Below are 12,784 nucleotides of genomic sequence, written 5' to 3'. Positions count from 1 at the left end.
AATTTGGAGGGACGATTAGGTTTGTTGAGAAAGCAGGAAGCTAGCAGACTTCTGCAGTGGGCTGAAGGACAGCACCTCCACTTTCTGCAATCATTCTAAAGACAAATGACAAACACTGCTTACTTCAAGCTAGTCTCCTATAACATGTATTTTTAGCTCAGCTGGGGAATTCAAGTCTGTGATTTGAATTTAGCTGAATTTTACTCTGTAACTGAGGCTAGGGTATTTATGAGAGCAAGACATCCAGGATAGTACCCATCTGTTCGGTGGCTATCCATACCTCATGACCTCCTTGCTACTGCTACAACTCTTCTCCATGGTGTTTACGCTCCTCACAATCTCTGACGGGAGATAAATGTGAAAATTTAAATCAGCAACAGAGAAGGATGTTTATGAGGCATACACAGATCTCCACAAACCATGGACAAGATGCAGAGCTTTCTGGAAATCTAAGGGGAGAGTTACCTGACCCCACATAGTGTCCTGTCTGGGTCCATTTAACAGAAAATATACTTACTGTAGTTAACTCCTAAAAGTTTGATAGTGCTTTATAAATTAAGAAGTACACCAATGCCTTCTAACCATGTGCCAGCTGGTCTTCTAATATTTTATTTCTTTGTCCTTTCTGTCCTTTCTAATCAACCCTGTTCTCACTCCTAACTGTTGTCTCGTTCAATAAAAGAAAAAATAACCTGTATGTACTCTTGAAACATTCTCCCAGTCAGTCTTGATGTGTGGTTTTCTTCTTCATGGGCCTTTCTCTCACATCCTGAGGGAGGCAGCAGATTTTGGAGGAGGAACTGAGAACCACAGATAAAGCTGAGAGCTGCAAGAGGGGCTTTATGTTGAAATCTTGCTGGAGAAGTCTGACTTGGACAGTGAGAGGACAATGGACTCTCATTTCTCTACAGGCATTTGGAAAGTGGTCATCTCATCCCAAGACCAATGGATTTTCACGTAGGAGGAGGATGCAGGTTCCTGATCTGTTTTTTAGGGGTAGTTGCAAAGGAAAGTAATGTAGTGGTGTTAGATTTCATTGCATAGTGAAAAAGCCCAGTCCTCAAAAAGGTTTGCTAGGAAAGGTGATTTGTAAACAGAAACAAATGGAAAAGGACTGGTCTGCTTTTGGATGAATGGACACTTTTCTGTCATTCTGACTGGGTGTTTGGCAAATGGTTTAAGGAGATTCTGTGCTGCCACAGGCTTTGGTTGTGTATTAGGGTGTAAAGGGAGGTAGGGGCAGCTTCAGGGCTTCCCTTCACACAGGTAGTGGGAGAATCTCAAATCAGAAACTGCCAGGGTATTCCCAGGGTTAGAGCCATCCCTGCTTCTGCAGGGGATCTGACATTGTAAAGGAGAGAGGAGGAATCTAACTGACTCTGGAGGTTCTTTTGCTTGACAGGGGTATGTAGTCCCTTGTTCGAATTTTCATTTTCTCACAGATTTAGCATTCAGCTTAGTTTGACAGGCTCACTAAGTGTCAAGGAGAAAGGCCTGTCACTTATGCTAGTCATAACCTACCTGTCACTCTGGTATGTCACATTAGAGCCTGTGGAAGAGGCACTCCGTGCTCTTGTAGAAGCTGGAGTCACAAGTCTGTTCACTGAGATTTTTGTCAAGAACCTCTGAGTGAACTTGGTTGGCAAGTGCAATCACAGTGATGGGGCTGAGGATTACTGGGGGAGAATTCAAGACACCAATGTTTTTGCTGATTTTTCTAACCCACTCTCTGGCTGGTCACTGGTGCTATTTACATAATATGGTCAATTCATGTTCACAGCAGTGTTTTTTACCTCTGCTTGCCTCACAAATGGAAAATCAGATTAAAAGCAAGCAGACAACAAACAAACAAACAAACAACAAACAAAAAACAGAAAAGATTATGTATATTCATCTCCTTTCACTGACTGGTCCTGAGTTTCTGCAGGGCAGTTTCCCCTGCAAAATGCAGCTACTCCTGGGGAGTAAACCTGGGATTCTGTATGCTGAGAGTGGTTACAGAGGCATCAGGCAAACAAGAGAAGGCAGGGTGCTTTGCCTTAGATTCACTATTCCCACACTGTGTCAGATCTGACCTGCATGAAAACTTTTTGTCTCTTCTTTTTGATTTAATGGTCCACATGACCACATGAATGTAAGAGGTGCCATAGTCTGAACCCATTAAACTCATTTAAATATGCTTAACACAATTATAAAATATGCCTTTCATAAAACTTCTTAGGCAAAAGTTTTTTATGCTCAGTGACATTGTATTTTCCAGGAAGTGTCACTAGTTGGACAGTTCTGAAACATCTTTATTTGCAGTGCCAGTCCTTTTGACAACCCTGGTTCTTTTCATATATCATTCATATATATTATTAAGGAAGGCAGTGAAATCCAGGCAGGAGATGGTAGTTCAAACCGCCTCTCTGTCTATTTCTGTATCATATATCTTGGCAAGTGTCTTAATCACAGAACAATGCCAATGAGAGCACTGGCATAACCACAGTGGCTTAATGCATAGTACCAAAGTTGTCTATGATCTGTCACCTGCTGTTAGTAAGAATGCCCAAAAATGAAAATATACCTCAGGTTTAGAGAAAGGATTCATTTGCTTGACATTGACTTTTCCTCCAGTGGCCTGAAGTAGAAGAAAGGAATTTGAAATTTTGTTTCAATACCTTAATGTTGAAATTCTGGACCTTCCTCCCAAGCCTGATGTGAAGCACAGTTGAGGATCCAGCTGTCGATTTACTGGGGGTGGGGGTAACTCAGGTGCAGAGAGGCCACTATATTTTGTCTTCCCTAATGTTACCAAACAATATGAAATCCATTCCTACATCTCACACATACACCCTGTAAGCTTTAAATAAACGATATAACTCTGCTTTATTAGGAGAATTTCTTGATATTTGCTCAGTGATGGCTCAGAAACACCCTGGTTGAGCCCTGCATTGTCGTGTGCCTATGTGTTTGTATGAGATTCTGACAAAGAAACCCGAAACACAAAGTTCAAACCTTCTGTACTACATAGGCATGGCTTTGAAGGAATTTGGTAAGAACCGCATTGGACAAAACCATGTCTCTTCCTAGTGAAGCTGTCTTGAAACAGCACTGCTCTGTACCTTTTCCCCAAGTCTTTTGTAATCAGAGCATCATGATTGTGAAGTAAGGCAGCTGCTTAGAAGATACTAAAAATGTCACGGCTCCTCTAATTAAAATCAGATCTGAAAGCTCTCAAGTGTTGACAGAGTGAAGTAATAGTTATTAAGGCACCTGGGTTTAGCTACAAGAATCCAGGTCTCTCCAGCTTTACTGTAATCAAGGGCACAATGAACAACTTCAAACGATGAATGAAAAATCAAACTGGAAGCTGCATCATGGGATACCTGTGTAAACAGACTAATTCATAAGTTTGTGCAGAACTAACAGAAGGCCACATTTGATTTATCATGATTTTGATTAATAAAACACAGCACTACCTTCACAAGTCTGATTAAATCAGGTAATCTATGTACTTCCTAGTGAGTATGCTTTCAAGTACAGTTCCCCCTCCTGTATAAGCTGACACGTAATTACATGTAATTGTATTGTCTTGATCACACTGACTAAAAGCCTGATGGCTACTGGTTTACAAAATCAGAACTCAAAGGCAAGAACCTCAGTTATGGGTAGTGATTGGGAGAATCTAAGAGTCTTTACAATGTGTAGAATACAATGAGTACCACCCCAAGTAAGCAGCCTCATGCTTTCTGAATTAGACATTGTGGTGGTGCTTTTGTTACAGGTGAAAGGTGAAGTAACACATAGGAATAAGGATAAATTCTCTTCTCCTCCAGTGTGGCCTGGAGAAGAGTCTCTCAGTCTCAAGTAGCAGCTTGTCTTCTGTTTCCAGGAACTGTCTGAGTTAGGGCTGTAAGATGGTTCACTTAACCATCACAATCCCAATGTCAGGGTTATCTCTGTCCTGAGTACACTGCAACAGGGATGTGCCAAAATACTAGGGAGCAGATGAAGCAGATGCAGAGAGTAGCAGATGAGAAGGAGCAGATGCAGAGAGTAGATGTGGTGTCAGCTAGTTATATGGCATCCTGGGTCACAGGCTGGTAGGTGGTTTCCTCGATGGGGCTTGAAAAGTTGGTCTATGATACTGCAAGAAGTTGTCTGGCTCTTACCAATTTGGGATCCTACTCAGCAACTCTTGCCTTCCCCTCTCCCTTCACCCCAAGAAGAAAAATATGTAACACCCCAATTAATTCCAAGTCACAGTAGGTTACTGATTAGAAGGGCAAATAAGATAATTATGCATTTTTTTTTCACCACAAAATATATGAGCTTCAAATTAAAGCAACTGACAATTTTTGTTTGGAGCTCTTAAACTTCAGAGAAATGTCTTACGGTATTTCATTTGTTTAAATGCAAATTTACAGATTAATACAGGAACAATTATTGTTATGCTAATCACAACATTTTTCATCTTTTCCACTAAAAGTTGATTTTCCCTTTCTTTTGTTTCATTTCTGTTATTCCCTGTGCCACTCCCCTTGTCTCCAATACACCACAGAATAAACCTCTACAGTGTTCTGTTCAGATTCCCATCGTGTAAGAATCGGTGTGTTCTCATTCTTTGTTCTTATCCAAGGAGAGTATTCTTCAGGAAAAGCGCAGAAGTGCTTTGCCATGGATGTTGTAGGTACTGCAAAGGAGGAAGCTTTGCATTGCATTCTGTGTAAATAAGTAAACTCTTTTTGTGTGTGGTTGTGTGCATGGGGTGGTTGGTTTTGGTTTATCTGGCCTAAGATATCAGCACTTCTGCTCCATGAGTGCTTTTCACACAGCCTATATAGATGGCTTTTCTTTCCTGAAACAATATCACTAAATGTCAGCAGATAAGAAAATGTCAGAACCTTATATTGTATGTAATATCGTAGAATCGTATAAAATCATTTAGGTTGGAAGAGACCTCCAAGATCACCTGATCCAACCATCCCCCTACCACCAATGTAACCACTGAACCATGTCCCTAAGCACCACATCCAACCTCTCCTTAAACACTCCCAGGGACGGTGACTCTGCCACCTCCCTGGGCAACCTGTCCCAGTGCCTGACTGCTCTGTCTGAGCAGAAATATCTCCTCATTTGCAACTTAAACCTTCCCTGGTGCAACTTGAGGCCCTTCCCTCTAGTCCTATCTGCGAGAAGAGGCCGACCCCCAGCTCCCCACACCTTCCTTTCAGGTAGCTGCAGAGAGCAATGAGGCCTCCCCTGAGCCTCCTCTTCTCCTGACTAAACAGCCCCAGCTCCCTCAGCCGCTCCTCACAGGACTTGTGCTCCAGGCCCCTCACCAGCTTTGCAGCCCTGCTCTGGACATGCTCCAGGGCCTTGATGTCCTTCTGGTAGTGCCCAAAACTGTACACAGTACTTGAGGTGAAGCCTCACCAGAGCTGAGTACAGAGAAACGATCACCTCCCTGGTTCTCCTGGCTGCACTGTTCCTGACACAAGCCAGGATGCCATTGGCCTTCTTGGCCACCTGGGCACACTGTTGGCTCATGTTGAGGCAAGCACTGACCAACACCCCCAGACCCTTTTCCTCTGCACAGCTTTCCAGCCACTCTGCCCCAAGCCTGTAGCGCTGCATGGGGATGTTGTGGCCAAAGTGCAGGACCCAGCACTTGGCCATGTTGAACCTCATCCCACTGGCCTCTGCCCATCCACCCATCCTGTCCAAGTCCCTCTGCAGGGTCTTCCTACCCTCCAGAAGACTGACACTTCCCCCACAACATGGAGTCATCTGCAAACCTTCTGAGGTGCACTCAATTCCCTCACCCAAATAATAAAGATATCTTCCATGATATATTTATCTTGTATATGAAATGAGGTTGACAGCCTTTTTTCTGTGTAAGTCATGGCTTGAATTATTTTTTATGCCATTAATTTATGCAAATTAAAGCAGAACAATACAGAAGTTAAGCCAAGATTTAAAGACATTCCCTACAATAAAAAAGGAACTTAAATGAGTGTGTAAGTGGTCTCTGGCAGCTGTTCCTGAGGCCAGTTGTGCAGCTGCTGGTCACTCCCAGTCCTCTGCACCTTCACTGGCAGGAGGCTTGTGCCTGGTATGAGCTGCTGGGCTCTGCTGTGCACAGCAGTGGCATGTTATTGGCAGAGCTGAGATACAACAGTGGGTCTGGCAATACCTCAGCATTGCCATGCTGAGACTTAAAAGAATCCTTAACCACGGTCATACCATGGCCATGATACCATGGTTGCCTTCACCTGTGTAAAGTTAGGAGTGTGTGCTTCTCCCATGACTCTGCAGACCCTGGATGCTAGGGATCAGTTTCTGTCCATCTTTTGTGCTCTGTATAAGAACAGTAATAGTGTTCATAAACCAATGTAAGAACTGTGATGAAATCAAGTGATCAGGTGATGAAATACCAGTTTACCAGGGCATTTCTACCCTGCTGGGCCTTGGAGGTGTCCAGGGTTCTGTACATAGAGATGTCCACAAAGCTCTGGTGCAGGGAAGCAGCTTGGACAATGTTCCACCTTACTGTGTCTGTGGTCTAGACTTTCTAGAAACAGAAAAATTCTTACCAGTGAGCCTGTAAGAGTAAATGTAAGTGATCCTGTAAGAGTCTGCAAGGTAAATCTTTGTTGGCCTTTCCCCAGCACCATGGGTTGACATCTTTGGGCACAGGGGGAAGTTGACAGGGCTCTCTGAGACAGCTCTGAAGTAAATGATCCCAAATACTTTTGAACTGATGTTCTCATGCTTCATACACAAGATGGGTTCTAAATTGGTGTCTGCTATGGCTAACCACGTTGCAACAACTGCACAGCCAGCTCTTCGAGGTCCTAAAATACTTGCCTAGAAAGTGTAGAAAAAATGTGCTTATCATGGAATACCTCAATGAGAGTGAAGTATGCTGCAAGTCTGCTTCTGCTGGTGCTAAAAGCAATCTTGGTACTGTTTTTCCTAGCTTAAGAAGTATTGCTCTCACAGGGGAATTTTATATTAGGCCTCATCTTGACAGATAAGTAGGAATTGATTTCAGGAGTGAAAGGTAGTTCTCAGATGCAACTCTTCATGGCTTGAATATATTTGCAATGCTAAGCTTAAATAAGCAAATAACAACTGTTTGGTACCTCCGATAGGTGGCTTTAGGAAGTCCAAAACAGTAATGGACAGAATGAGCTGAAAGTTCATATTTAGAGTAGGAAACCATAGGAATTTGATACCGATAAAAAAGCTTTATCGGGTGTATGCCCACATTATAATACTATATTAAGTCTTGGTAACCTTAGGGGGAAAAAACATTAAAAGCATTAAAATCAGGAAAAAAGCACTTGAATAAAGAAATTGAGGAAGAATAATACAAGAAAGATGGTAAGAAGTCCAACATTTATGAAGGGAGAAAAAGAGGAGAAGCAGCAATTTAGAACTGGCAGAACTAAAGGCAATAAAATGATTAATATTTTTTTTTAATCTTGGGAAAGAATAATGCCAACAACAGTATTGATCTGCAATTAACTGAATGTGCTGCAAAACTTAATAATACTGTAAAGTGCGAGCAATGTTTTTTTGTTTTTTTTTTTGGGGTGGGGAACAGGAGAAACAAACAATGCATGTGAGGTGAAAATGTAAAAGTTGATAACAGCCAGAGATTATAATAGCTATGACACATAAAAAGAGCAAACTTAGGTGACTGATACTGTAGATATTAGACACTGGGCCTGTGAGATTGACACAATAGAATAGGAAATGTCAATAAGATGATACCAGTGGGCCAGTATTTTGACAGAGTCATGTTGGAAGACAGAACTGATTCTTGCATGTGGTTGGATGTTTGGTTCGTAATGTTACATTAGAAGACATTCCGTAGGTTTGGCATAATATCACATCTGAACTTCTAACCATAACTGTATATTAAATGATAAAAATATTGCAAACAATATCCTTGTCAAATATGTAGCTTCTCACTGAGTCTTGTGAAGGATTAGTCGTTGGACCTGGACTAGTGCAGGTTTTTACTTAGGAGATAAAGAGTCATGGGTGTAAAAAGAATAGAAAATCTATTTCTTTTTCTGAACACCATAGGAAGAGCAAGAAATAACATCCCATGAAAAACTCATGTGAGTCGTTATCAATAAGAAGGCTGTGGGAAAAGTTCATTCCAGCCAACAAGTGTGCAGTTCAGTGGTGAAAATAAAAGTGGTTCCATTACTTTCAAAAATTGCAGTTTTACTCAGAACCATTGTTGAATTTCATAGAAAGAAAGAAAGAAAGAAAGAAAGAAAGAAAGAAAGAAAGAAAGAAAGAAAGAAAGAAAGAAAGAAAGAAAGAAAGAAAGAAAGAAAGAAAGAAAGAAAGAAAGAAAGAAAGAAAGAAAGAAAGAAAGAAAAGTATAAAAAAGGCAATACTTGGTAAAACTATATTTCTTACAATTGGAAATTGCTTTGCATTCTATCAGGTGGTTAAAAACAAGAATAAAACACTAACATCTGATGATGTTAGGGTAGGAACATATCTCTGCTTGCTGAGAACTCCACTTCACCTAGCTACCACTAAGCCGTTGATGCTGCCAGAATCAAATCATCATGTTACCAGAAATCCAGATGGATTTCAGGTTATTTGCTTTCCCCTCTCCTACCACAAGTGTGGAGAGGGAAGGGTGTAAAGCTTTCAAACTCCCTGGACCAAATTCTTCCTCTCTTCTTAGGAACAAACAACTGAAGAATGAATTTTCATCCATAAAGACAAATTTATGCTGACTGCCTAAAGTACATCTCTGTTTTGCTCAATGGAGCATAGCAAATCTGAAGCAACATTGCTGTTAAGAGAGAAGAGCATGTACCGTGGGTACCTCTGAAAATCCTATCTATTGATTGTTAGAGAAGGAAGCATTGCTGAAAATGGTGATGTTGAAGACCTTTGAAGAAAATGTGTTAATTTGAAAGACGTTTCATTTAGTAACTGAAGAAGTACGTTTCTGTCATGATGAAATGTCCTATCTCTGGAAATACTCTTCTTCAATATTGAAAAAGCTCTTCAAAAGAGGATTCATTGTTGAGAGCAAGTAAAAAGACCACTGTAGTAGAATGCCTTAATTTTAGTAAAACAGATCAATTCAGCCACTGTTTGGAACTCATTTTTATGCAGTACAGCTTTTTTTTTTTTTTTTCTTTCTTTCTTTCTTTCTTTCTTTCTTTCTTTCTTTCTTTCTTTCTTTCTTTCTTTCTTTCTTTCTTTCTTTCTTTCTTTCTTTCTTTCTTTCTTTCTTTCTTTTTTTTCTTTTCTTTTAATAAAGAGTATTTTCTTTGAGGGAGAAAATAATCAGATGTGCAGAGCTTATTCCAAAACAGCAAAGGTATTGTACACTTTGAATTTTTGGTAATGCTAATAGCAAAACAACCATTCACTTTTGTGGATAAGTTTTAAATACCTAGTCATAAAGAGCTCAAGACATCAGAGACAGGAGACAAAATGTTAACCCATGACATCAGCAAGGTGACACTGGAGGTTAGTGGCAAGCCTGAAAAAAAAAATCCATGTTCCTTGAATTCCTTCAACATCAGAAGGTAATCCTCCTGATTACCAATACAGAACAAGAAAAGAAATCCAGTGGAGACACTATTCATATTTTAAAGAGAAAGGTAAAATTATGATGTGCTCTAGACCCTGGCAGACTGTGCAATACAGTCTGCCTTGTGCAAATGCTCTGCAGCAATTAGCAGAGCAATTTTGATAAAATAGATTCAATTTAATAAAGATGAGGAAAATAAATAAGAGAGTCCAGAGCCTGATCCCCTGCTCAGAGAAATCAGTGAGAGGCATTCATAGGCATGGATTGATCTGTTTAGGAGCATTACGTTAGCTTGATATGTATGTTGAAAACACAATCATATATGAAAAAAATGTAAGTTTATAGTTCAGTCAGAAGCCCCAAAACAATAAATTAGAAATGGTTGCAGTGCTTTTGAGATATATAAAATGTAAATTAGTAGAAGGCATTGATGTGGTTAACACACAAAGGGGTAAGCATAGCAATTGGAAATAAGTACATCTGGTACATTCCCAGAATAGAAAATTAGAAACACATCTCTGACCTGTAACTTCTGACTGATGCAAGTAAGCTCAGTTAAGTCTTATTCTGACAATGAGGCTTAACTCAATCCTGAAGACTAGCATGGTAAAACACCGGATATTTTCATGTTTATCTTGTGTGTGTTTCATGAAGTTTTGTGACCTTTTATTTATTTTCTAATTATACATTCCAAAATCATTAAAAAAAAAAGAGCTTACATGTTTCTATGCATTTTTATTCCAATCGTAAACAAACAGTAGTCTTTACAAGCACATACTGGGAAAGCATTCACAGTACATTTCAATTGCTTAAAAAAAAATAAAAAATAAAGACACATAAACCAAAAGAGGGATTGTGAAGAACTGATTTTGCTATGTATTGAAAAATCTCTTAAAATTTTTAATACACCTTGAAGACTGAAAGCACACAGAATGGGAAGACCATGTACAAAAGTAGTTCCTCTCGCTGTACACTCCCCCAGCTCTGCACTACAGCTTTGAGAGACAGAATCCAGTTAGCAGGTGTCTTCCAGAACTCAAATTCTTTGCAAGAGCACAGGGGTGGAGTGTTGCCCTCTATGTTAGGGAAGGGATTGACTGTGAAGAGATGTCTCTGAGAAACAGCCACAGACAGGTTGAGAGCTTGTGGGTAAAAGTTAAGGACCAAACCAATAAAGGGCTCCTTGTGGTCAGGGTCTACTACAGGCCACTTGACCAAGGGGAGCCTGTGAATGAGGCATTCTTGCTTCAACTACAAGAAGTGTCACACTCACACACTCTGTTCCTGATGGGAGACTTCAACCACCTGGATGTCTGCTGGGAAAGCCACACTGTGAGCAATCCAGGAGACTCCTGGAGTGCGCTGAGGACAACTTCCTTGTTTAGGTCTTAGACAAACCAACCAGTCTTGTTGGACCTGGTGCTCACCAATGCAGATGAACTAATTAAAGAGGTTAAGATTGGAGGCAGTTCGTGATCTCAAGGAATGTGGGCCTGGCAAAGAGCAAAATCAGGACCCCGAACTTCCAAAGAGAGAATTTCTAGCTGTTTAAAGACCTAGTGGTTGAGATTTTCTGGAACACTGTCCTTAGGGACACAGGATCGGAGCTGGCAACTCTTTAAGGATGTTTTTCTTAGAACACAAGAACTGTCCATCCCCCTGTGTAAGAAAACAAGCAGAAAGGGCAGAAATATGGGATAGCTGATCAAGGACCAGCTGGTAAAACTGAGGCACAAGAAGGAAATGCACAGGCAGTGGCAGCAGGGACATGTGGCCTGGTAAGAGGACAGGGATGCTGTTCAGATGTGCAGGGGTGGGATCAGGAAGTCAAGGCACAGATGGAACTGAGCTTGACAAGGGATGCAAAAAGTAACAAGGAAGGATTCTACAGGCACATTGGCCACAAAAGAAGAGCCAAGGAGATCGTACCCCCTCTGATGGATGAGGAGGGAGAACTCATAACAACAGACATGGAGAAGGCTGAGGTACTCAGCAACCATTCTTCCTCAGCCTTCACTGATAGTCAGGCTTCCCATGTCTCTCCAGCCCCTGACCCTCTAGGCAAGGGCTGGGGGAGCAAAGTCCCTCCCGCTGTAAGCGAAGAGCAGGTTGGAGACCCCCTGATGAAACTGGACAGGTACAGGGTCTGTGGGGCCCAGTGCCATGCATCCCAGGGTCCTGAGGGAACAGGCAGATGGAGCTGCCAAGCCTCTCTCCATTATATTTGGGAAGTCCTGGCAGTAAGGTGAAGTCCCGGGTGCCTAGAAAAAGAGAAACACCACTCCCATTTTTAAAAAGGTCAGAAAGGAGGACCTGGGGAACTACAGACAAGTGAGCCCCACATTTGTGCCTGGAAAGATCATGGAACAGATCCTCCTGGAAGCAATGTCAAGGCACATGCAGGACAAGGAGGTGATCCAAGACAGCCAGCACGGCTTCACCAAGGGCAAATCATGCCTGAGCATTGTGGTGGCTTTCTGTGATGGACTGACTGCATCAGTTGACAAGGGAAGACTGATTATACTTCTGCAGTGCCTTTGACATGGTGCCACACGACATCCTGATCTCCAAATTGCAGAGAGATGGATTTGAAGGGTGGACCACTTAGTGGATAAAGAATTGGCTTGGAGGCTGTACCCAGAGAGTGCTGGTCAGTGGCTCTATGTCCAGGTGGATGCCAGTGATGAGTGGTGTCCCTCAGGGGTCTGTCTTGGGACTGGTGCTGTTTAATGTCTTTATCAATGATATAGACACCAGTGGGACTAAGTTTGCCCTGAGCAAGTTTGCAGCATGATACCAAGCTGAGTGGTGCAATCAGAAGTCCCTTCCAACCCAAGCCATTTTATGATTCTTTGATTCTTATTTGTGTAAATATTTACTCTTTTTAAAATAATATTTTATATTATAAAATTATTATTATTTTATAATATTAAGTATTTATTTATTCTTGTTTATCTAAATTCTCACATAGAAGGCTAGTAAGGGTGGGATTTGGCAAGTCAGCCTAGAAACTCATCATTGAAGAAAGAGGGATTTAGGACTTAGTAGGAATCGTTATGAAATCTTTGTCACAATGTCAGGTGTGTTGGAGTGCTCTGTGTGCAGGTTGCTTGCCTTTTCAAGGATCATGTGTGAAATTGCTCAATAGAATTGGAAATGCATAAATATAATGGTGATGGCAGAGCTGTACCCAGAGAAGAGGGTGGCTGTGAGCTG

At 41.3% G+C, this 12,784-nt stretch overlaps 1 protein-coding gene across 1 annotated transcript in view; it reads left to right on the top strand.

Annotated features, from left to right (window-relative positions):
- CPLX1 (complexin 1) overlaps positions 1 to 12,784 on the top strand; it is a gene marked incomplete at both ends in the record, with an annotated part of 124,621 nt that overhangs the window by 91,539 nt on the left and 20,298 nt on the right. The window lies entirely within an intron of this gene.

Source organism: Netta rufina (genome assembly GCF_964035555.1).
Source record: "Netta rufina genome assembly, chromosome: Z".
NCBI lineage: Eukaryota > Metazoa > Chordata > Aves > Anseriformes > Anatidae > Netta > Netta rufina.
The sequence above is the reverse complement of the archived record's forward strand: the minus strand, read 5'-3'. Positions and strand labels throughout refer to the sequence as shown.